This window comes from Ovis canadensis, chromosome 8 (assembly GCF_042477335.2).
Source record: "Ovis canadensis isolate MfBH-ARS-UI-01 breed Bighorn chromosome 8, ARS-UI_OviCan_v2, whole genome shotgun sequence".
NCBI lineage: Eukaryota > Metazoa > Chordata > Mammalia > Artiodactyla > Bovidae > Ovis > Ovis canadensis.
This window is the reverse complement of record NC_091252.1, coordinates 95,934,146-95,959,619: the sequence shown is the minus strand read 5'-3', so window position 1 is coordinate 95,959,619 and position 25,474 is coordinate 95,934,146. Positions and strand designations below refer to the sequence as shown.

General features: G+C 44.9%; 1 long non-coding RNA gene across 1 annotated transcript; it reads right to left on the bottom strand.

Moving 5' to 3' along the window:
* Positions 1–9,730: 9,730 nt before the first annotated feature.
* LOC138445060 (uncharacterized) lies at positions 9,731–25,374 on the bottom strand. Its single transcript, XR_011258722.1, has 2 exons — positions 24,794–25,374; positions 9,731–10,803 (listed from the first exon to the last, which is right to left on the bottom strand). It is a non-coding gene; the product is annotated as an uncharacterized lncRNA (long non-coding RNA).
* Positions 25,375–25,474: the final 100 nt, after the last annotated feature.

The window sequence follows — 25,474 nt, the reverse complement described above, 5'->3', positions numbered from 1 at the left end:
GTCTCATGGTCTGAAGGAAAAGCGTTAGGAGTTAATGTGAGAGGTTTTCTTATGCAGCCAAAAGCCAATCTGAACGTCTATATCTCATATTCTCAATGACTGGGCTTTTTTGAGAATGACAAAGCAATGAATGGAGTATCTAATTTGAGAAAGCTATTGTCTAAATATCTGGTTTTGTTGTCTTGGTTGCTAAATCGTGTCTCTTTGCGACTACATGAACTGTAGCCCACCAGGCTCCTCTGTCTATATGATTCTCCAGGCAAGAACACTGCAGTGGGTTATCATTTCCTTCTCCAGAGGATCTTTCTGAGCCAGGGATTGAACCTGAGTCTCCCTCATTGCAGGTGGTTCTTTACCATCTGAGCTCTATTTAAATATCTGGGCAGATCACTTTTTCTAGGGACAGCAACTATGTTCTGTCACAATCAGCAAGTCCAGGACACCCCAAACTATTACAGGTAGCCAAGAGATCGGCCTGCTGAGGGACTTCCAGATCGATTCTTTCCTTTCCCCGTTGGCCAGGCCATCGGCTAGCAGATTTGCTTGTGAAGAGACGCCAGCTTTGAACTGAAATCCGCACCCATGCCCATGATGAGGCATGCATCTGGGATCCTGCCATGAACCGGTGCCTGTGCAATGCTGCCCCTGGATTCTCGGTCACTGCCAGCCTCCTCTGTATTCCTCGGAAAAAAATAACACCACCTACTCTAGTCTTTGTTCGTTAGACCTATTTTCCAAACCTGTCATCACCTCTGAAACTCTTCCCAATGTTTTGTTTCCTGCCTCAGCAGGTTGTGAAACCATAAAGACAGTGTTTTCCTGATCCTTCTTGCAATTCTCATGCAGAACTGGGCACATTTTCTGGTTTTGACTGCAGTTACATTGTAAATCCTAAATTCCAGTTTACTTCTGCTGGTCTCAGTGGGGTGTACAGGGCTGGAGATAAGAAATCAGATCCATTGACATTTTTTTTTTAACACCTTTGCCTGTTGTAAAAACCATATATTCTTTGAAATACTTGTTTGTTTGTTTATTTATTTATTTATTTATTTTTAACAGACTCAGATTCCAAACAAGCTGAGTAAGTTTCTCTAAAATATACAAGTATTTCAGAAAATTTAGAGATGCTTTTCACCTGCCTGCAGGGAAAAGCTAATTCTTTAGTTATTGTAACTCAGTTTATCTCCAGGCACTGATCAGAGCACAGTTGAGTCCAGGAGTCTCTCAACAGACTCACCTCATTTCTGGTGCCAAGTTCTTCCTGCAGACTTCAAGCCACAACATGATTTCAGGTGACAGTTTATTCCCAAGTTTTACAGAGTATTAAATGTCCTGTTGTTACTGAGATTTAAAAGAACTAGAGCTCACACATGATACAGGAGAGAAGAGACATTTAGCTGTTTATTTACACACCAATTTGTTGAATACCATTTGTTGCCCAGCGCCTGTCTGCAGCTGTGAGCGACACCAAAGAGGAAGGAAAAATGAGAAGACGGATGTCTTTATAGTTTATACCAGTTTCTAAGGGTTCCTGGTGTAACACAAGAATAATCCTACCACTTATGAATTTTTAAGTGATTGATATCTGGAAAGAAATTAGGACTGTGCCCAGCATGTAAGCAAACATTCAGGAAGCTACCATTGATATAATTGTTATCTCTCTCCTTCATTAAGATACTTGTCAAACTCTTTTTAAAACTGTAAGTGAAGATATTACCTATTTGGCAGGGGGTGCAGGCTCGATCCCCGGTCAGGGAACTAAGATCCCACATGCCACATGGCCAAAAAAATGTTTTTTAATTTTAATAAAAGTTAAAAAATAATACAACAAACACACAAAAGAAGATATTACCTATTTGCACATCAAAAGCCTATTTTATAAATAGTATAAAATATATGATAATATATGAATATATAACATATTATTTATATATCTATTAATATTTTATTAATAATTACAGTGTGTGTAATTGTATGTTTATAACACCTTATTACATTTTTATTTCTTGTATTTGGTGTTATATCATAATAGTATAATTACATTATATAATTATATTAATATTTTGGATATAAAATATAAGTGCTATAAATTCCATTTAGCATAATGAGAGTTTTAAAGAGTCGTATCCTCCGGTAGGGATATAATCATGAGCCACGTATGGAACATTTTTTGGAGTTGGGGGCTGGACCCTGTGGCATATGGGATCTTATTTCCCGCACCAGGCGTTACCCCTGCAATGAGCGTATGGAGTTTTAAGCACTGGACCGCCAGACAGGTCCCGTGGAATTTTAAATTTTCTAATAGCTACACTGAGAAAACAAAAAGAAACAGGTAGACTTAATTTTAACAGCACATTTTATTTAATCCCAATAACCAAAACAGCATAATTTCGACATGCAGGCAATACAAAACTTTTTCAATGAGATATTTTACTTTTCCACACTAAGTCTCCAAAACCCAGGGCATTTTCCTCTCACAGTGCATCTCAGCACAGATAAGCGACATTTCAGAGACTCAGGAAGAGCCGTGTGTAGCAAGCATACTGGACCCAGTGGTTCTAGCTGACTAATTATAGCTGATAATAATAATTACACAAACCGTTATGTTCTTTGTATTTATTGTCCTGGTTGCCAGGAAACCCAGAGCCAAATCTGGTGCTCAATTATAGAGATTTTCTCATCCAGGGTGCCTCTAAAATTTATTTCTCTCCATCCTAAATGGATTTGAATCTCTCTGTTTTGTGTGTCCTTTTAGAGGAGTTAATTTAATATTAACACAACCAGACGGATAACTACCTCTTATTGTTAATAATAATGATAATTTATCACTCACGTTGTGCCAGGCAGGGGGCCATGAAATTTAGATGTGTCGTGGGGTAAAACAATGCTCCCACTGAGACCACAACCCAGGTCTGGTTCTAAAGCCTTCATTCTTGATCGTGTAACTCTCCTGGTGCCTACAGGGATGACTACGGCACCCTGTGCGGTGAACCGTGTATACACTTCATCTTCGATGCTCAGAAGACACCTGTGGAGCAGTTAAGTCGCTCCCATCGTACAGGTGAGGATCCAGGCTCAAAAGCGAGGTGCCCGAATGCAGGTCCAGCTAATAAATCTCAGAAGCAGCATATGACCTCAGGCTCTAAGTCCATTCACTTCCCAACTGCTCTCTGTTCTACCTCAAGCGTGTCAAACCATAATTTTTAAGGGATCCAGTCCCTTCTGGAGATCAACACATCACAAAGCGATTCACACAAAAGCTATATTCTGAGCTCCTCTCCTGAGCCACAGCCACTGTCTCTCTCCCCAGCCCCAAGGCCTGGGATTCACAAACTGGGACAGACGAAATCTCTGACCTTTTGAAGTTTGTCATGGAAGAAATTCTGCTGCTGCTGCTAAGTCACTTCAGTCGTGTCCGACTCTGTGCGACCCCATAGACGGTGGCCCACCAGGCTCCCCCGTCCCTGGGATTCTCTAAGCAAGAACACTGGAGTGGGTTGCCATTTCCTTCTCCAACGTATAAAGTGAAAAGTGAAAGTGAAGTCGCTCAGTCGTGTCTGACTCTTAGCAACCCCATGGACTGCAGCCTAGCAGGCTCCTCCATCCACGGGATTTTCCAGGCAAGAGGACTGGAGCGGGGTGCCATTGCCTTCTCCAGGAAGAAATTCTAAGTGAAAACAATGTCACTAAATTATAAATTCTCTACTGAATTTTGCATGGCAAGCACTAAGCAAATATTTGCAAATAAACACATCTAGCTAAGGCTGAATGAGTAAAATAAGAAAATACAGTTCAAAGCACTTGAAACTCTGAGTGGATGCATGCATGGGTCACCACTGACAGCCACCCACCAGCTCTCCTAAAATGCCCTGGACACCCTCCTCAGTCTTAAAGTGTATCCAAAGGGCAAAATGCCCATAAGAGGAGACAGCCCACACTGTCTCAGCATAAGCGGATACTCAGCGCCATCAGCTAAATTGCTTCGGTGGCTTGTAGGGTTCACAGGATGAGAACTCACAGCTGCTTTCTTTAACATCTGGCAGGGGCTTGTAAATGCGTTTCATCAACTTGGACACATACAGGCCATTAGCAAACAAACCAGCATAAGATACTCTGGTTTTGTTTGGTGCCTCTGTTTTCACTTTCTCCCTAACATCGGGCCTGACTCTACACAGGCTTTGCTAGGAAATGAGTGTGTGAGGCTTGGTGCCACTTAAAATCATTACACTTTTCTGAAGGCAGCATCTTTCAGCCCAGGTTTTAATGCTCTCCTCCTGTGGCCACATAAGCAGGCACTCAGAGGAATGATTTACTAAAGCTCATGACTCACGAATCGATGAGGTGTTGCTGGCATGCCATTGCCCTATTCTCTGTTGTTCGGAGATTACATCTAATTCTATAAATACCCCAGTCTTAAGCCTAAACTTTACATCACTAGTCCCAAACCTTTTTGGCACCAGGAACTGGTTTCATGGAAGACATTTTTCAAAAAACCAGTGGGGGGTGAGGGTGGCTGGGAGGGAACGGTGGCTTCAGGATAATTCAAGCACAGTGTATCTACTCTTCACTTTGTTCTTGCTGTTCATTTGCTAAGTCATGTCTGACTCTTTGAGACCCCATGAACTGCAGCATGCCAGGCTTCCCTGCCCTTCATTATCACTCAGAGTTATCTCTCAGACTCATGTCCATTGAGCCAGTGATGCTATCCAACCATCTCATCCTCTGTTGTCCCCTTCTTCTCCCACCTTAATCTTTCCCAGCATCAGGGTCTTTTCCAATGAGTCAGCTCTTTGCATCGGGTGGCCAAAGCATTGGAGTTTCAGCTTCAACATCAGTCCTTCCAATGAATATTCAGGACTGATTTCCTTTAGGAAATCCTTTAGGACTGGTTGGGTCTCCTTGCAGTCCAAGGGACTCTCAAGAGTCTGCTCCAGCACCACAGTTTGAAAGCATCAATTCTTCGGTGCTCAGCCTTCTTTATGATCCAATGCACTTTATTTCTAATCTAATGCCACCTCTGGTCTATCAGGAGGTACCAGTCCGCCACCCGGAAGTTGGCGATTCCTGTTTTAAATGACGTGGCAGTTTTCATGCTAAAGTGTCCTTAGGTATCCCTCCAACGCCAATGATTTTGAAGGCATTCATCCCATGAGACTTTGGCATGAATAAGTCATGGTTTTCATGGGATGGTTACATGCTTTCTGTTCGCCTAAGTAACAGTAGTTGCTCTTTAGGCCGTTTGGGCTGTAAGGAACAGAAGCCATCTGTAATCAATTTAGTATCATCAGGACACAAGAGGCCTGCACCTGGACCCTGCCGCGGAAGGCAGGTCTGTGAGCTGACACACGGCTTCCCCTGGCGTTGCCTTCTCCTGCCCTCCCTTAGCTCGTCCCTCCCAGCCAGTTCTCTGAGCTGGGGTGTGAAGGTGTGTGTGGGGTTTCCACCAGGTTTTCTTTCTTTTTCTTCTTTTTTGAGATGTATTTTCTGTGGATCGGTTTTAAAGTCTTTATTGAGTTTGTTACAGTATTGCTTCTGTTCTATGTTTTGGTTGTTTGGCCACAAGGCACGCGGGACTCCTGCTCCTCAAGCAGGGGTTGAACCTGCACCCCCTGCACTGCCTTAACCGCTGGATGGCCAGGGACGATCTAGGTTCTATTTCTTGATATGAGGCCTAATCAGGCTGGGTTCCTTCTATGCAGATGAATTGAACTAAACTCTTAGGATCCTGTGCAGTGCAATCATTTGTCTTCCAATAAACAATTTTGCATAAAGAACTCTATACTGCTACTGCTAAGTCACTTTAGTCCTGTCCGACTCTGTGCGACCCCCTCCAGTCATACTGCCAGGAGGCCTGGAGAACCAGGCTCGGGGCCTGGGGGGAGAAAGTGCTGCAGAACAGGTTGGCCCAGGCTGCTGTGGACAGAGCTCCACCGCTAGGCAGCAGACCCCATGGCTTGCCAGCCCCTTCCACCAGTCCCTGAGCCGCCCCCTGACTCCCCCAACACAACGCTGCTCCGTGAAGCTTCCCCGCCACCTTGCCCCCCGGACCTCAGGCTGGCGTGGCTGCAATTGACGAGTGCAGTAGAGGACACGGTCATGGGGCCAGTGTCTGCCATTTTCAGCTTCTGTAGTGAGAAACCACGTGCGTGCGTGCTAAGTCACTTCAGTTGTGTCTGACTTGTGCGACTCCACGGACTGTAGCCTGCCAGGCTCCCCTGTCCCTGGGATTTCCCAGGCAAGAACACTGGAGTGGGCTGCCATTTCCTCCTCCAGGGGGTCTTCCCGTGCCAGGGACGGAACGCACGTCTCTTCTGTTCCCTGTGTTGGCAGGCGGGTTCTTTACCACTAGTGCCACCTGGGAAGCCACACAGAGACTCAAAAGGCAGGAGTCAGACACTGGGTGGCTAACAACACCTTATTACATCCACTGTGTGTCTTCTGCCACATCTGCGAGGCACTCCATTTGGGGGCACACCCTAATTCAAACAACTCCAGGAAAATTGGTCCTGGTGACAGATACATGGGCTTCCCAGGTGACGCTAGTCGTAAAGAACCTGCCTGCCAATGCAGGAGACGTAAGAGATGCGGGTTCAATCCCTGGGTCAGGAAGATCCCCTGGAGGAGGGCACAGCAACGCACTTTAGTATTCTTGCCTAGGGAATCCGATCATGGACAGAGGAGCCTGGTGGGCTACAGTCCATGGGGTCGAGCAGAGTCAGACACTATTGAAGTGACTCAGCGACAGATACATGGAATGACTTAGAAGATGTTTTAGGAGATGCTTTGGTGCTAAAGGAGGTCAGATACAAGTCACCAGGCAGGGGGCTCAGAGCATGGAAGCAGGGGTGTCCTGAAATCAGGCTGCACGGCAAGATGAACACCTCTTACCAGATTTAAGGGAGAAATAAGTGTAAGAGACAACTTTTTGGCGGGGGGCGGGGGGGGGGCACGGCAGGGAAGAGGTTGGAGGGGATTATGTTACTTTGAAAAAATTTATAGGTTTGTAATGTCTGTGTTTTTCCAGCTTCTAGTCTATTTGAAATCTGGGCTGTTTGCTACAGAAAACAAAAAAAATTCTATGCAGGGGCCACTGTCATTATAAAATTCTGTTATTATTTGCACACATCTTGTATTTGAATGAAAAGGTTTCTAGCTTATCAGCTTCTGAGTAAATTTCAGTTTTGTTTTGTTTTACTCGAAACTATGCTTTTCTTGAAGTATGCAAGCCAGGTTCAATCAAATCATATCAAAAATATTGTATCTGGCTTTTCTCGACAATGTGTCTGAGTGACAGGAGCAAGCCTTTTACGCCCGAGCTGCACAGCTCTGCAGAGCCTGACCAAGGAACAGAGGCCGGGGCCTGAGGATAGAAGGGTCAGAAATGGGAAATGGGGAACAAAGCTACAGTCATGAAGATTCTAACCTATAAGTTTGGAGGCCAAGGAAATATTATAGGAGCTAAATATTAATAGGAACTAAAACTGCAGCCAAAAGAAGGGGCTAAAAATTAAGCTCCAGTAAGGACCAAGCAACCACAGGCTAAGCCCCAAACCGAGTGGATGTGCACGGAAACTTCTTTCTCCTCTGGGCTTCACAAGCACTCCCGGTGGCTTGACTGTGATGCCGGGTGAAACAAATACCCTACACTGGGGTTAAAAACGTGACTTTTTCTCTCTCAATCCCTAACCTCTAGCCATCGTGGTTAACTCTACAGATCACAGGAGGCGTCCTCTGGGCTCAACAGAATTAAGCATGAATTCTTACTTACTAGTTGGCATCCTAGACATGAGCCAATTCTTAGGAAAGACTGAAAAGAAGGTTAATACAGTCTTCTGGCCATTTTCCAGTCCTGAAGTTGTAAAATCAACACAGCTGAACGTGAAAACAAGAGCTCCCATTCTTTTACATGCTACCATCTCTGGGCACTAACCTTTGATATTTCAGACTTGGCTGGAAATTAGTTAATTGTGAGGCCTACTCACATTACTTGGAACAAGAACGTGTTTTGGAAATAATGTCTGAAAATACCTTTAGGGTAGCACATGGAATTGTCAGGTTATTAAGATGTGTTTATCGTGCATTTAATGAGTGGCAGTTTGATGTGAATCTGACCCTGTGTTATTCTCACTCCAGAAAAACAGACTCCTAGTATTCAGTCATGATAATGGAGGGAGATGGTGGTGGCTGAATGGGTATTTGGAAACTATCACATAAGTTAAAGGGCATGTTTAAGCTCAAGCTTTAATATACCTATGTGTCCCAATAAAAGTTTGAATCTGGACTGTTAGAAGAACACAGCATCTCTGGGTGCAGACAAAGATTTAATATACATGTATGATTGGCTACTGGCCTCCCAGGAGGCTTAGTGGTAAAGATTCAGCCTGCCAGTGCAGGAGACGTGGGTTCAATCCCTCGGTTGAGAAGATCCCCTGGAGGAAGAAATGACAACTCACTCTAGCATTCTTGCCTGGAAAATCCCGTGAACAGAGAAGCCTGATGGGCTACAGCCCATGGGGTCGCCAACAGTCGGACACAACTGAGCAACTAGCCACGCACACACATGAACTGGCTATCACACGCATGACTGGCCGCCACAGGCACGATCAGCTCTTCCGACTTAGCATTCAAAGTGGGTTCTGAACACAAATAAGGCCAGGATCATGGGTAACACCACCGAAGTCAACTTTTCGTTGCCCAGTGAAAGTGTTAGTCGCTCAGTCACTCTTATCGACCCTATGGACTGTACCCCCCAGGCTCCTCTGTCCATGGGGTTGTCCAGGCAAGAGTACTGGAATGGGTTGCCATTCCCTTCTCCAGGGGATCTTCCCGACCCAGGAATCGAACCCAGGTCTCCTGCATTGAAGGCAGACCCTTTACCATCTGAGCCACCAGGGAAACCCTCTATATTGCCAGTAGCATTTTCAGACGGAAATGACAGGTATCCCTTCCGGACAAGGCAGAGATGCGATGTGGGCTGTTTATTACAGCACATGCTCTCACTGATACAGAAATCACACGGAAGCAGGTGGTAAGACCAAATGAAGCCTACACTGTTTACCAGGTTGTTTACTAATTATGTTGCCTTGTTCTACAGGTGTTCAGTGAGAGGCTGTATTTGGAACATAAAATAGAAATTCTTACCTGAGTGAGTAGATTCAGTTACTTCAAGGGGAAGAAAGATTAGGGCCTTACCTTTAACAGTACCTAAAAATAAACGACTTCAAAACTTAGAAATCTTGAGTTACAAATTACATACATATGTTGCTTTCAGATAGCAAAGAATTTTCTCAGTTTAACGTTAAAATTTATAAATCATATAATGCCATTATAAAACCAAAGCAGAAATAGCTGGGAAAAATATTAACCCCATCATGACAAAATATCAATATCCATACTTCATGAGCGGCTTCACCAAGTATCTAAGAAAAATGTGTGTTTCTAACAGATACATTGACAAGTGCTCGCTCACTCGGTCATGTCTGACTCTTTGGGACCCACAGACTGTGGCCTGCCAGGTTCTGTCCATGGAATTTCGCAGGCAAGAATATTGGAGTGGGTTGCTACTGCCTAACTCCAAGGGCTCTTCCTGACCCAGGGATTGAACCCGTGTCTCTTGCATCTCTAGCACTGGCAGGTATATTCTTTGCCACCTCGAAGGCACGTTGACAAGAGATAGGTACAAAAGATACACAAAGCCATAAAAAGCTCACAAAAAACAGTTGCAAACATCTTTGATAAGCCATTTTACTCTCTGGTCAGAAAATTAAAAAAAAAAACCCCAAACAACTGCTTTACAATGTTGGGGAAGCCACAGCAAAATAAGCACTCCCCTTTTACAAAGCTGGTAAAAGCAAACGTTGATAAAGTCTTTCTGGATGGACATTCATAACACATACTCAGTAACACAATATTCACTTTTGATCTTGTAATTCCAGTTCTAGGAATTTATATTGAAGACACAAAAAATGTACCCCATGATGTGCACACAAACGTTATTTATGAAACTGAAAAATTGATACAAACATCTATCAGTCAAGAATAGCAAATTACAGGACATCCATGACATGAAATACTATGGGGTCATTAAAATCCAGGCATGGAAATTATATTTAATGACATAGAAAATGCTTCATGAAGTAATGTCAAGTTAAGAAGTCCTATCCTGTACAGAGGTATATTTTGTGTGTGTGTATGGTGTGCTCAGTTTCATCCGTCTCTTTGCAACCCCGTGGACTGTAGCCCGCCGGGCTCCTCTGTTCGTGGGATTTTCCAGACAAGAATACTGGAGTGGGTTGCCATGCCCTCCTCCAGGGAATCTTCTCGATCCAGGGATGGAACTGGTGTCTCCTGTCTGCTGCATGCCGCCTGGGAAGCCACATTTTGCATATATGTGTGTGTATGTATATACATACCTGTGTGTATACACATGGCATCACCTGACAGAGGGGATCTCACCCTCTACTTTATTCCCCAGCTTCCTGGACAGAATCTCTTTCCTCTCCCCGTGGGTCACACCTTCCCAGCCTCCTTTGCTGGCTCCTTGGCATCCCCTAGCCGGCAAATGTTGGAGTGCTACAGGTCTGCCCTCAGATGCATCTTTGTTTACACCCACTTTCCAGATGATTCCATCCACTTGCATGGGTTTAAACAGCATCTCTGCACTGATATAGTATCCAAATACATGTCTCCACACCTGGGCGCCTATCAGACTCACGCCTGTCAACATGTCCATAAGAGCATCTTCACTTGGCTCTTTGACAAACTTCACATGCCCAAAACGGAAGCCTTGATTTCAACGGCATCCTTAAAGAAAAATTAGACACAACGAAACCAGTGAAAGCTTGCTCTACCTGTAATCTCTTCTTTCGGGGGAAACAGCAACTCTATTCTTCCAGTCTTTTGAGCCAAAAGATTGACATTCACTGTTAACACTGTTGTTTTCCTCAACCCCCACTTCCAAGCTTTAAGCAAAATCTCCCAGTTCTGCCTGGAGGATAAAATCCATCACTGAACTACTTCTCACCGCCTCCACTGCTACCACTCTGGTGCCAGCACCTCGAAGCAAGATCATCTCTGCTGGGCTCCCCTTGGGTCCTTCCAACTCCACACAACAAGATCACTCCTCTCCTCAAAACCCTCAGCTCTTCCCATCTCGCTTGGAGGGAGATCCAAGTCCCACGATGGCCTGGACCACCGGCCAGGGTCTGGGCCCCGCCCATGCTCTCCGACCATGCCTCCCACACTCTCCCGCCTGCTCAGCACACTCCAGCCACTCCAGCCTCCTTGTCAGGCCTCCAACAGCCACACACAGTCCTGCCCCAGGGGCTCGGTCCTGTCTGTTCCCTCATTGCAACACTCCCCGGTATCTTCGAGGCTTGCTCCAGTCTGCCCAAATGCAGCCTTCTCAGTGAGGTTTTACCTGACTTCCTGATATCTAATAGCAACACCTTATGCCTCTTACCCTGCTTCGAGTTTCTGGGCAGCAAAAATCTCTCCCTGTCATACTGCATATTTACTTGCCGTCTGTTTACGGGCTTCTTTCATCCACTGGAGTATGTTCCATGAGGTCAGAGACACTATATTTCCTGAAACAGTGCCTGGCGTATAAAAGGAGCAGTCCAATATTCCTTGCATACATTTTAAAAAGGTTTCAAGCAGGGGAGGGGGGAAATAAAAATAAATAAATAAATAAATAAAAAGGTTTCAAGTGGTAAAAAGAACCCTTACCTGAAAAAAAAAAAAGGGTTATTACAAATCAATGTAAAACAAATGAGTTTCTCATCATTGCTTGAAAGTGAAAGTGAAGTTGCTCGGTCATGTCCAACTCTTCACTACCCCATGGACTGTAGCCTACCAGGCTCCTCAGTTCATGGAATTTTCCAGGCAAGAGTACTGGAGTGGGTTGCCATTTCCTTCTCCAGGGGACCTCCTCAACCCGGGGATCGAACCCGGGTCTCCCACATTGCAGGCAGATGCTTTACCATCTGAGCCACCAGGAAAGCCCCACCCTCACTTAAAAACCAAACAAAAGTTTTGCTGTTCAGTCGCTGAGTCGTGTCTGACTCTTTGCAACCCCATGGACTGCAGCCTGCCAGGCTTCCCTATCCTTTGCTGTCTCCCGGAGTTTGCTCAAGCTCATGTCCATTGAGTCAGTGATGCCATCCAGCCATCTTATCCTTGGTCGCCCTCTTCTCCAGTCTTCCATCTTTCCCAGCATCAGCAAGAGCAGTACATCTTTCCCTTTCAAGTTAAATTTCCAACAGTGAAAGGTCCCCAGGAAGTCACAGTGAACAGAGCTGCGGAAAACATGTCAAAGATTCCTGACAGAGTTAAATACATGCAGCCACAAGGAATGGAGCTACTGTCGGCTGAATGTCTCAAAAGTTCAAGGAATTTGCCTTCAAAGTTTTGTTTTGGACAAAGAAGCCTCTGAGCTCACATTCTTTTCTATGGGGGATAATGATGTTTTGCAAGAAGGGAAACTCATTTAGAAGCAGAATCAATGCAGGGCTTCTTGGGGACGGAGAGACATTGGTGGCAAAAGAGTCTGAGCACCCAGGGAGCTGCTGTGGGGAAAGTCAGGCACATACTGAGCCCGCCGAGGATAAGGACATTGTCTCACTTAACCTGTTTCTTATCCTGACGGTCAACCCTCGGAACCGTCAGGCCTGAGGACAGTGGCGACACCACGCAGCCCCAGGCAGCAGGTATCACTTGAGCTGATTTCTCTTTAATTTCGTAAGCCTATACTGTCGGGAAGATCCCCTGGAGAATAGCGACCCACTCCAGTCTTCTCACCTGGGAAAATCCCATGGACAGAGGAGCCTGGTGGGCTACAGTCCATGGGGTTGCAAGAGTCAGACATGACTGACGGACTAGCTATACTATCAAAAAGGCTGGGCAACATTGAAAGGCTTAATAGCAAGTATACTTAAGAGTCTGGGCTTTCTGTTTTCCTGAGGGTTTCTTTTTTCTCCTGCTTAATGGCTCAGATGGTAAACTGTCAGCCTGCAATATGGGAGACCTGGGTTCGATCCCTGGATTGGGAAGATCCCCTGGAGAAGGAAATGGCAACCCACTCCAGTACCCTTGCCTGGAAAGTCCCATGGACGGAGGAGCCTGGTAGGCTATAGTCTGTGGGGTCGCAAAGAGTCAGACATGACTGAGCGACTTTCCTAATAAAGTATTTAATGTATTGTTATACTATTTTTTTCCTTCTGGTTTGTCCTATAAGATGTCTCCCTTTTTTGTAAAACATCAGAGTCAGGCAGGACACCAGCAATCAGACCTGTCCCTGTTCCTAACTATTCCCAGGGAGAAATGATACCCAGGAAGGGAGTAAATGCCTTGTCTAATGACACAAATCTGACCAAGGTCAGGACTGGGACTAGAAGCCAGGTTCACTGGTGTGACATCTCCAGTTCTTCATCCAGTAACTTCAGCAGGGCTGTCATTCAAAACACAGCAAACCAACAACAACAAAAATCCACATAGAAAACTAATTGAAAATGTATGGCTGACTCTTAATTACGATCTGAAAACTACACTCGTCCCCTTCATACATATTTATTGCTGCCTATTATGTGCCAGGCAAACTGCTGACATGAGAATGAATAATGAGGAAGGCAAATATAGTCCTCGTTCCAAGGAGCTTGCGGTTGAGTGAGGAAGACAGACAATTAAACATGCAGTTAGAACGAGGTCCAACAGTGTTCCTGTAAGGCAAGCACGGGGCACAACGGGAGCAAGACAGAGTCACTGCAACAGTGTGTGCAAACGAAAGGATACAGTGTTGTAAACCAGCTATACTCCAGCAAAAATTGGGGAAAGCAATCCAGATAGCATGCGTGGGGTCAACAATTGTGATGGGAGGTACCCAGACTTCGGGGCTCATCAGTGAAGACAGATGTCAAACTCTCATGCTGTATTCCTGAAACGTACATAACAGAAATGTGCATGTGTGAGAGAGGAAAAGAGAGAGCAGCGTGTGTGTGTGTGTGTGTGTGTGTGTGTGTGTGTAAGGGCAGCAGGCGAAGGAAAAACCTTACTCCAAGCAGACACTGCTTTCCTCTGTCTGCTGTGTCTCCATCCTTCCTGTCTCCTGAGCTAGGACACGGCCCATCACCCTTGACCTCTCCGGCTCCTTCACGTCTCATACCCGATCACACATCCCTTTCCAGCCCTCTGATGCTTATGATCCTCGAGGCTGCCTCCCCTCCCCATTCCTAGCACCCTCCTGTCCAGCTCACCCCAACTCCTGGTGGAGTCTCACAGCATTTCTGCCTGGATTCAGCCTTGCCCTCTTCAGTTCTCTTCCTCTGCAGATTGACCTGCCTAAAAAGCAACTCTGACCATGTGAGTCCTCTGCTGAAAACCTGTGAAAGTCTGTGGCTCCCCATGGGCTAAGTGAAACTGAAAGTCAATTAGTCGTGTCTGACTCTTTGCAACCCCATGGACTATACAGTCCATGGAATTCTCCAGGCCAGAATACTAGAATGGGTAGCCTTTCCCTTCTCCAGGGGATCTTCCCAACCCAGGGATCAAATCCAGGTCTCCCACATTGCAGGTGGATTCTTTCCCAGCTGAGCCACAAGGGAAGCCCCCATGGGCTAAGGGTAAAGTTCAAGTTCACCAACAGGACCCCAAAGCCTCTATGAGTTGGCCCAGCCTGCATTTCCAATGTCTTCCCTTGCCTCCGCAGTCCATGAAAAAGTGAAAGTGAAGTCGCTCCGTCGTGTCTGACTCTGTGACCTCATGGACTATAGCCTACCAGACTCCTCTATCCATGGAATTTTCCTGGCAAGAATACTGGAGTGGGTTGACATTTTCTTCTCCAGAGGATCTTCCTGACCCAGGGATCGACCTGGGTCTCCTGCATTTCAGTCAGACGCTTTACCGTCTGAGCCACCAGGGGAGTGAGTCACAGTCCACGGGGTCACGAAGAGTCAGACACACTGAGCAACTGGACAGCCCTTGCCTCTGCCTCTCCCCCACTGTACATGCCCCAGCTAGCTCCTGCTTCCCGGGAGTGCAGCAGGCTCTCTAAGGCATCTTGATGTCCTGCAGGTGTCTCTGTGCCTGTCACCCCGCTGCACGCCCTTCCCCCTTGCTGAGGCGCCTCTCCTCTGACGCCCTTCAGGCATTCTCTCATAGGAGACCTTCCCCAGCGCTCCTCCGCACACCCCTTGAGTGACCGAAGCCTCTCCAAGTGCACATGGTGCCCTGAATGTGCGCCCTCCCAGGCTACGTGGCTTCAGTCGTGTCTGACTGCGTGTGACCCTATAGACTATATCCCGCCAGGCTCCTTTGTCCGTGGGATTCTCCAGGCAAGAACACTGGAGTGGGTTGCCATGCCCTCCTCCAGGGGATCTTCCCGACCCGTGTCTCTTATCTCTCCTGCATTGGCAGGTAGTATATCACTAGAGCCACCTGGGAAGATCCATGGGACCTTGGGCACCTCCTAAAAGTTACATACATACTCCATGTTAAATTATAAGCATTTGCCTATGGCTCTGTTCCCCTTCCCAGCAGGTGACAAGGATTGCTTCACTCGTCTTTGCAAGCTTAGCACCTTGCACAGTCCTAATCCATAACAAGACGTCAATGCATGCTTGTTTAATGAAAGAGCAGTCATTGCAGAACTTACATTGGGTAATTCTCAACCCAGCAATTGAAAGTGGATTATTATATGTGGAAATAAAATAACGAGGTTCTGCTTTCCCACCAAAGTGGACTCCCCAAAAAGAATAATTGAGCTGAGCTTCCTGAAAAAAAAAAAAAATTAAAATCCCTAGTGGCTCAGAGGTTAAAGCGTCTGCCTAGAATTCGGAAGACCTGGGTTTGATTCCTGGGTCAGGAAGATCCCCTGGAAAAGGAAATGGCAACCCACTCCAGTACTCTTGCTTGGAGAATCCCATGGAGAGAGGAGCCTGGTGGGCTATAGTCCACCGGGTCGCAAAGAGTCGGGCACGACTGAGCGACTTCACTTTCACTTTCACCTTCCTGAAAATTCCTGGTTTGGGTTTTGACAGATAACACTAATATCTAAACATCCCTGCATTTTCAAAATACAATGGTCCACACTGTTTGGTTCCTAAAGAAATATAAAATCATTACATCTTCTGGTGACTTATTTTAAGTGTTACAAAATACCACAGCAGTAATCCTGAGTCATAGGGCTAGTTTGTTTCTAGAATAGTCTGGGGTAAACATACTGGGAGTAGACCAGCACCTGGGCAGGGTTCTGTGGATGGCATGGCCTGGTGAGGTCACCATTCAAAATAGCAGATTACCACAATGGCATGCTTTTACCTTCAAATACCTATGCTCCTTTCTCCTGAAAGATTGGCCTATCTTCAAAATTAGTTACTATTTTGCAGACACAGATGGGAGATTTAAGGAGGTGTTTGGATGGAGAGAAGCCTCAGGAGTGTTGGGATAGAAAAGAGAGGTGAGCCAGATTTTATCAACGATTACCACCTATGGATAATCTACCTGCCTGCAGGCAAGCTCAGTTGTACCTGACTCTCTGCAACCCCATGGCCTGTAGCCCGACAGGCTCCTCTTGTCCATGGAACTTTCCATTCAAGAATACTGGAGTGGGTGGCCATTTCCTCCTCCAGGGGATCTTCCCAACCCAGGGATCAAACACCATGTCTCTTGCATCTCCTGCATGGGCAGGCAGGTTCTTTACCACTGGCGCCACCTATAAATGAAAACGGACTGTACTTCTCTAATTGCTTATAATCCTAACTCTGAACTTCAAATTACAAACTACTGTGACAAAGTCTGTGGAGTCTTTCTTTCCTTTTCTTTCTTTCTTTCTTTCTTTCTTTTTTTTTTTTTTGAGGGTAGGGAAAGGAAAGGAAGCATTTTGTCATGAAAACCACCAGCCCATCCCTACAAATGCAAACATATATCCCACTTCTCTTAATATAGCACACGGGCTTTAGTTTTAGCACAGAGAGTGTTGGGAGGATTTTCTTTCCCAGTTGTGTTTATTTATAATACGGGTGTGGAGTAAAATATCAGATCACAACAGGTTATATACTTCCATGCAAGCCTTTCCTTTCTGCCCAGAGCTATTTCTACATTCCTTCCTAACCTCAAATGTAAAAAGTGTATCTTGTCAAATTGTGATAAATTGTTGCCTGCGTGGTGAAGAACTTGCTAACTAGAAGTAACTCCAGTCTTCCCAAAGTACATCCTTTATGTAACAGAGTGAAACTACTCTTTGTACATGTGCAGCCTTGAAAAAAATAAAAGGGAGGGGGCTCAGCAAAACAGCTGGATTATTCCCTCAAAGGCTTGAACATTCATTTAGAAACATTTTAAAATGAAATTTTGCTCTTAAAAAAAAAAGAAATGGTATAGTTTGATGCAGAAGTCATCTAAAAATAGGCGTTTGGTAAAAAAAGCTTTCTGCCGGTAACACTAGGGCTGTGTGTTTCTGTGTTTGTGTAGACTTGCCTGTGTGCTGCACTGCATGGGCAAAAAAAATTTTTTAATTAAAAAAAAAAAGGCCTTTGGTAAAGCTCTTCCACAAAACCTAAAATCTTAATGTGTGTTGAAATGCTTTCCAGAACTTATACACATAGTAAATCATCATTTTGTTTCATAAATCTGAAACTTCAGAAAGTATGCAAAATGTAATCAAAATGAATCTGACCTTTTATGTCTAGAATAAAAGCATTTAAAAATATTTTGTGAAACCATAATATGTATTTTCTTGCACTTCCTGATTATCTTGTGCTTTGGATCTAACTCTGATTTCTGGATTTTCCCTTGCTGTTTTCTTCCTACCTCCCTAGAGTCTTTCTTTGTGGTGGGATGGTCCTTTTATTTTAAGGAAAGGAGGTAAAATGTGTCTCTTAGATTTAACTCTTCACTTTCGCAATCTGGAAAACATAAATAAACTGCACTTATTTATCCTCAAACTATTAGGCAATAACTATTCAACCCATTAAGGTAAAAGACTGGGAATAATATGAAATTTTAACAGGCCTGGATTCCTAACAAGTAAGAAGGTAAATGAAACTTTGAGGTAGTTTCAACACGTGACATTGAACCCTCTCTCTTACTGACTAGGAAAAAAAAAAATTGGTGATGGAAGCCAGTCGGTTTCTACCCAATACTCTGTAATGACCTCTATGGGAAACGAATCTAAAAAAGAGGGGATGTATGTATAACTGATTGACTGCTGTACAACAGGAACTAACACAACATTGTAAATCACTTATCCTACATTAAAAATTAAAATGAAACAAAAAAGAAGTGGGTTCATTAAGACATGAACGAAAATTATAATTTCCTATTACTTGATCTATGGGCTTTTCTGGTGGCTCAGACGGTAAAAAATTTGCCTACAATGCAGGAGACCTGGATTTGATCCCTGAGTTGGAAGATCCTGTGGAGGAGGGCATGGAAACCCACTCCAGTATTCTTGCCTGGAGAATCCCCATGGACAGAGGAGCCTGGCGGTCTATAGTCCATGTGGTCAATAACATTTGCGTCTTAGAAATACTGACACACTTTGTTGCCTTCTCCATAGATACTGATCAGTATGTTGATCCAGGTATAAGAAATCTTTCACCTACTTTGTAGGTTCTACAAAGTAAGACATGGTTTGAATATAGACCACTTCAGTTCAGTTCAGTCACTCAGTCATGTCTCTTTGCGACCCCATGAATCACAGCACACCAGGCCTCCCTGTCCATCACCAACTCCCAGAGTTCACTCAAACTCATGTCCATCGAGTTGGTGATGCCATCCAGCCATCTCATCCTCTGTCGTCCCCTTCTCCTCCTGCCCCCAATCCCTCCCAGCATCACAGTCTTTTCCAATGAGTCAACTCTTCACATGAAGTGGCCAAAGTATTGGAGTTTCAGCTTTAGCATCATTTCTTCTAAAGAAATCCCAGGGCTGATCTCCTTTAGAATGGACTGGTTTCATCTCCTTGCAGTCCAAGGGACTCTCAAGAGTCTTCTCCAACAACACAGTTCAAAAGCATCAATTTTTCAGTGCTCAGCTTTCTTCACAGTCCAACTCTCGCATCCATACATGACTACTGGAAAAACCATAGCCTTGACTCGACAGACCTTTGTTGGCAAAGTAATGTCTCTGCTTTAGAATATGCTATCTAGGTTGGTCATAACTTTTCTTCCAAGGAGTAAGCGTCTTTTAATTTCATGGCTGCAGTCACCATCTGCAGTGATTTTGGAGCCCCCCCAAAATAAAGTCTGACTCTGTTTCCACTGTTTCCCCATCTATTTGCCATGAAGTGATGGGACCGGATGCCATGATCTTAGTTTTCTGAATGATGAGCTTTAAGCCAATTTTTTCACTCTCCTCTTTCACTTTCATCAAGAGGCTTTTTAGTTCCTCTTCACTTTCTGCCATAAGGGTGGTGTCATCTGCATATCTGAGGTTATTGATATTTCTCCTGGCAGTCTTGATTCCAGCTTGTGCTTCTTCCAGCCCAGTGTTTCTCATGATGTACTCTGCACAGAAGTTAAATAAGCAGGGTGACAATATACAGCCTTGACATACCCCTTTTCCTATTTGGAACCAGTCTGTTGTTCCATGTCCAGTTCTAACTGTTGCTTCCTGACCTGCATTTAGGTTTCTCAAGAGGCAGGTCAGGTGGTCTGGTATTCCCATCTCTTTCAGAATTTTCCACAGTTTATTGTGATCCACACAGTCAAAGGCTTTGGCATAGTCAATAAAGCAGAAATAGATGTTTCTCTGGAACTCTCTTGCTTTTTCCATGATCCAGTGGATGTTGGCAATTTGATCTCTGGCTCCTCTGCCTTTTCTAAAACCAGCTTGAACATCTGGAAGTTCATGGTTCACATATTGCTGAAGCCTGCCTTGGAAGATTTTGAGCATTACTTTACTAGCGTGTGAGATGAGTGCAATTGTGCGGTAGTTTGAGCATTGTTTGGCATTGCCTTTCTTTGGGATTGGAATGAAAGCTTTCCTTTTCCAGTCCTGTGCCCCTGCCAAGTTTTCCAAATTTGCTGGCATATTGAGTGCAGCACTTTCACAGCATCATCTTTCAGGATTTGAAATAGCTCAATTGGAATTCCGTCACCTCCACTACTTTGTTCATAGTGATGCTTTTTAAGGCCCATTTGACTTCATATTTCAGGATGTCTGGCTCTAGGTGAGTGATCACACCATCATGATTATCTTGGTCGTGAAGATCTTTTTTGTACAGTTCTTCCGTGTATTCTTGCCACCCCTTCTTAATATCTTCTGCTTCTGTTAGGTCCATACCATTTCTGTCCTTCATTGTACCCATCTTTGCATGAAATGTTCCCTTGGTATCTCTAATTTTCTTGAAGAGATCTCTAGTCTTTCCTATTCTATTGTTTTCCTCTATTTCTTTGCACTGATCGCTGAGGAAGGCTTTCTTATCTCTCCTTGCTATTCTTTGGAACTCTGCATTCAGAGGCTTATATCTTTCCTTTTCTCCTTTGCTTTTCGCTTCTCTTCTTTTCACAGCTATTTGTAAGGCCTCCACAGACAGCCATTTTACTTTTTTGCATTTCTTTTCCATGGAGATGATCTTGATCCCTGTCTCCTGTACAATGTCATGAACCTCCGTCCATAGTTCATCAGGCACTCTATCTATCAGATCTAGTCCCTTAAATCTATTTCTCACTTCCACTGTATAATCATAAGTGATTTGATTTGAATATACACCAGCCAAATAAAATTCTTCCTTTGCTTTGGGAAATGTATTTCTGAGACATCTGATAGTACATATAATTTTAATAATTGCTCATACGCATACTTAAGGTGACAGAAAGTTCTGATATTCAAAACATACTGATAGTTATATTGACCCAAACAGGCAAAGCGGTCAATAACAAATAGTTCATGGCAGTAATGCCTCAAATCTCTCTAATCAGGAGAACAGAAGCAGTTCCCCAGTGACAGTTTTTTATGCAACAAAGAGAATTATGTCTTCAATTCTCTTACCAAAATGGGGGGAGGCCAACTCATTGTCAAATATATTTTAAAAAGCCATTTTTATTTATGAGCAAAACCTTCCCTTTAATAACACAGGGGGGAAATGTGTCCAAATAGAGGCATTAAAACAAAAATCTACAAAGAAACAGGAGTGAGCACACATTGGGAGAAAATCTTGACAATATTACCCTCAAAAAGTCACATGGAAGAGTGCTCTAGTGAAGAGAAAAGCAGTACAAAATGATATCTCAGTAAGCAATGCCCGTGGGCAACAGCGCAAGGTGTGATGACAGAAGAAAGATCGAACAGCATGCGAGGGTGTTAGGGGAGCAGAACAAAGCAAGCACTCATACACGGCCTCAAAGAAAGCAAATGGGAGACTTTCTAAAGAAACAGGAAAAGGAAAAACAAGCTCTTATAATTTGTTACCCCTTCTAATTCTAATGAAAATGTCTTTCTGCAGACACTTCATTTTTAAAAAAAGTCTTTCTGTAGAGAAGAGGTGTATCTGAAGCAGAGCTGGAAGATGAGAAGGAAGATGAGGAAATAAATTATGACTGGGGAAAAAAGACTTAGTAAAGATGGGGTGGCCTCTGACTTGACTCCTCACAAAGCCTCTTTTAAATGGCTGGGGACAACGTGATGCTAATTAATACAACATGACAAATAATTACAGATATATCAGATTCCAAAACCAAACTAGCACGAAGCGAAACAAAAGTCAGGGTCAATACCGACCCAGCAAACTGACCGTATCTTAGGTGGATGTCCTTTCTCAACTTCAAGAGCCGATTATAAAGCAACCAGGGGCTTTCCTGGTGGTCCAGTGGTTATAAAGCTGCCTTGCAATGCAGGGGACACATGTTCAATCCACGGTTGGGGAAGATCCTACATGCCACGGACCAAGCGCCACAACTACTGAAGCTGCTAAGCTCCAGAGCTCGGGCACCACAAAGAAGAGGAGCCCCTGCGGGCGGCGACTAGAGAAAGCCCATGCACAGCAGTCAAGACCCGGCACAGCCAAAGATAAAGAAATAATGTATCTTTAAAAACTAACATATTTAAAAAATAAGGAAAGTTGGTGAATCGCTTCAGCATCGGCTCAGTCCGTTCTTTTCTACATAGCTCACATTTCTCGAATAACGTAACGTGATGAACCACCTATGTACTCGGTGACACAGTGGAGGATGTGGAGAGCTAGAGTCAGGGCAGCTTGCACACAGGACAGCTGAGCTACTAGTTTAAAATGAACGGGCTTTTAACAACCGTTTGCAGAATTAATAGAAACAGGGCCTCTTGATTAAGGGATACTCTTGATTAAGGGATTCGTAATAATGAACCGGGGCTTTGTCTTCCTTCCCTGGACCATACACGGTAGGGTCTTCTCTAAGATGTCCCATTTTCTTGGGTTGCTGAGGGACTTGGGAAGTCCTGAAGCACCAGGAGATGCTGGATCTGGGAACAGGGGCGCTGGCTGCAGAAGTCTGGAGGACTGTCATCTAGAGCAGGGAGGGAGTGCTGACCAGCCCAGCATAAGCGATTGTCATTGAAATCACTTGTTGATCACCTTTAGGAGTAGGGCGCTGCGACTGATTAAATGCCCACTTTTCTAAATCCAGTTTTGTATACTCGTTTCTGGGCTTCCCCGGTGGCTCAGTGGTAAAGAATCTACCTATTAATGAAGGAGAAACGAGTTCGACCCCTGGGTCAGGAAGATTCCCTTGACAGGGAAATGGCAACCCACGCCAGTATCCTTGCCTGGGAAATCCCATGGATAGAGGAGCCTGGCGGGCTACAGTCCATAGGGTCGCAGAAGAGTTGGGGATGACTTAGTGACTAAACAACATACTTGTTTCTACTTTCGTAAGAAAGAGGAACAAAAACTACCAGTAATCTATTCAAAAGAGAAATCTCCAAGGTCGGACCTTCTGGGAATTCAGCTCCAGTCTTCTCCATTTATCAGCACTTAAATTGACAATCTCTGATAAGGACAACTTAATGCTTGACCAGCAGTATAAATTGTTACTTTCAGTCTTTTCTTTATGCAACCACAAAAGCACACAATGTTTTTGTTCTTGTTGCTTACTTCGCAGATCTATATAATCCATTTTTTTAAATTAAAAGACCTCTTAGTGATGGGCAGAAAAAATAAACTCAGTACAATGTGTAATACAACTTTTTCTTATAAAGCTATCCATACACACACACATACACACATATATATATCATATGGGTCAAATTACTAAATGGGATAGAATTTTTAGAAATTGGATTTTTTTCTGATTAATAAGCACATTAGCTAGTTTTAGAGTATTAATTTTACTGTACTTATATCAATTTGAAAGTGAAAGTAAAAGGGTTATTCACTCAAGTCATGCCCAACTCTTTGCAACACCATGGACTGTAGTCCACCACACTCCTCTGTCCATGGAATTCTCCAGGCAAGAATATTGGCATGGGTTACCATTTCCTTCTCCAGGGGATTATCTCACCTGTAGTTCTACATAACATGAAGCATATAGAGCATGTGAATACTCATAGCTAAGGGCATATAAATGCCCTTTTAACCTGCAATCAATATACCCTATGGTAAGCTACTTCTTGCCATTTAAATCAGAGTTAATAACAAAAATGTTTTTCGTGGCTTTCAAAATAGATGGGGAAAAAATAGAAACTGTGGCAGATTTTATTTTCTTGGGCTCCAAAATCACTGCAGATGGTGACCGCAGTTGTGAAATTAAAAGCTGCTTGCTCCTTGGAAGTTATGGCAAAGCTATGGCAAACCTAGACAGCATATTAAAAAGCAAAGATATTGCTTTGCTGACAAAGGTCCGTCTAGTCAAAGCTATGGTTTTTCCAGTAGTCATGTATGTTGGATGTGAGAGTTGGATCATAAAGAAGGGTAGGCGCCGAAGAATTGATGCTTTCAAAATGTGGTGCTAGAGAAGACTCTCAAGAGTCCCTTAGACAGCAAGGAGAGCAAACCAATCCATCCTAAAGGAAACCAACTCTGAATATTCATTGGAAGGAATTCATTGCTAAAGCTGAAGCTCCAATACTTTGGCCACCTGATGCAAATAGCCAACTCACTCATCAGGAAAACATGCTGAGGCTGGGAAAGATTAAGGGCAGGAGGAGAAGGGGGCAGCAGAGGATGAGATGGTTGGATGGCATCATTGACTCAACAGATGTTAGTTTGAGCAAACTCTGGAAGACGGTGAAGGACAGGGAAGCCTGGCATGCTGCAGTCCATAGAGTCACAAAGACTTGGACACGATTGAGGGACAGCAATATGTCTTTCTAGGAACACAGGTTTAGCATAAAACAAGGTAAATTTGTAGCAGGAAAATGACATGCCCACAGTAGGCATGTTAAGCAGAACTGATTATATTGGTTTTTTCTGGCTGTGAAATGTCTCTGCTCGGAAATACAGGTATTGGAGCTCTTTGTTCATCTCTTCCCACCCAGCCGGTCACAGTCTCTTCACACACCCTCAGCAAAAGGATGTAAAAACAGGGAGACATAGGCGGCTGCCCTCCTCCAAAACATCGCCTACTCTGGCCAGTTTCGAAACTGGACTTCAGGGTCTGGAGCACCAGGGCCAAGCATCAGTGCTCCTGGAAAGGGAAAAACCCACCCACTGAAAATTCCATTCCTCCACGTTCACACAGATTGTCAACCCAGCTACCCGGTTGTGTTCCGAGGCTGAGCCAGCTGCTGGGCCGAGGGACCTGACCAGCTCCCCACCTCCACCCCCGGAGGGCAGACCCCGCGCCGGCAGACCCGAGCCCAGCTTGGAGGCGGAGTGGTCCCCTACCTTGGCTCTGCGCATCCTTCCCCCGGGCGGGTCCCGGCTCCCGCCGCGCGGGCACTGGCCGCGAGGCCGCCGCCGCCGCCGCCGCCGCCCCGTGACTTTGCCGGAATGCAGGCAGCTGCCGACTTGGCCAGCATCTCGTTTTCCTATCAGAAGCATAAATCGTCCACAGCAATTGGCCAGGCGCCCGCACCAGCTCCCATCCCAGCCTTGGAATCCTCTCCCTTGCAGCCCGAGCCTGCAGCCTGAGAAGGGAATGAGCTGGGCTGGTGGAGCCACTGAGCAGAAAACCTGCGACAGGTTTGGTGGTCCTGGGGACCCCCACCTGGGGGCGCGGGCTGCAGCCCCCGCGGCTGAAAAGGCCGGGGTCTGCCGTCCCCTGCCGGCCGCTGTCGGTCGGTGTTCGCCTCTGTTTGGCTCCGAAGTGTTTTCCGGCTGAGTAGAGAGCTTCAAAGGCCCGGCTGAGAAGAAAGGTTGTTTGCGCTTCTGTGGCTTGGAGTGAAGTCTGAACTGCGTCAGAGCTATTGCCCCCGAGGCGCTTGGATCGCCCAAGGGGAGGCAGTTTCGGTGTTTCTGGAAACTCCAAGCTCTTGCAGGAAGCCAACGTTCCACATTTAAGCATGTAACATAATCTGTTTTATCTCCTATGGCTTGCCCCTCTCTCCAAATAAGCAAGACTCTGCA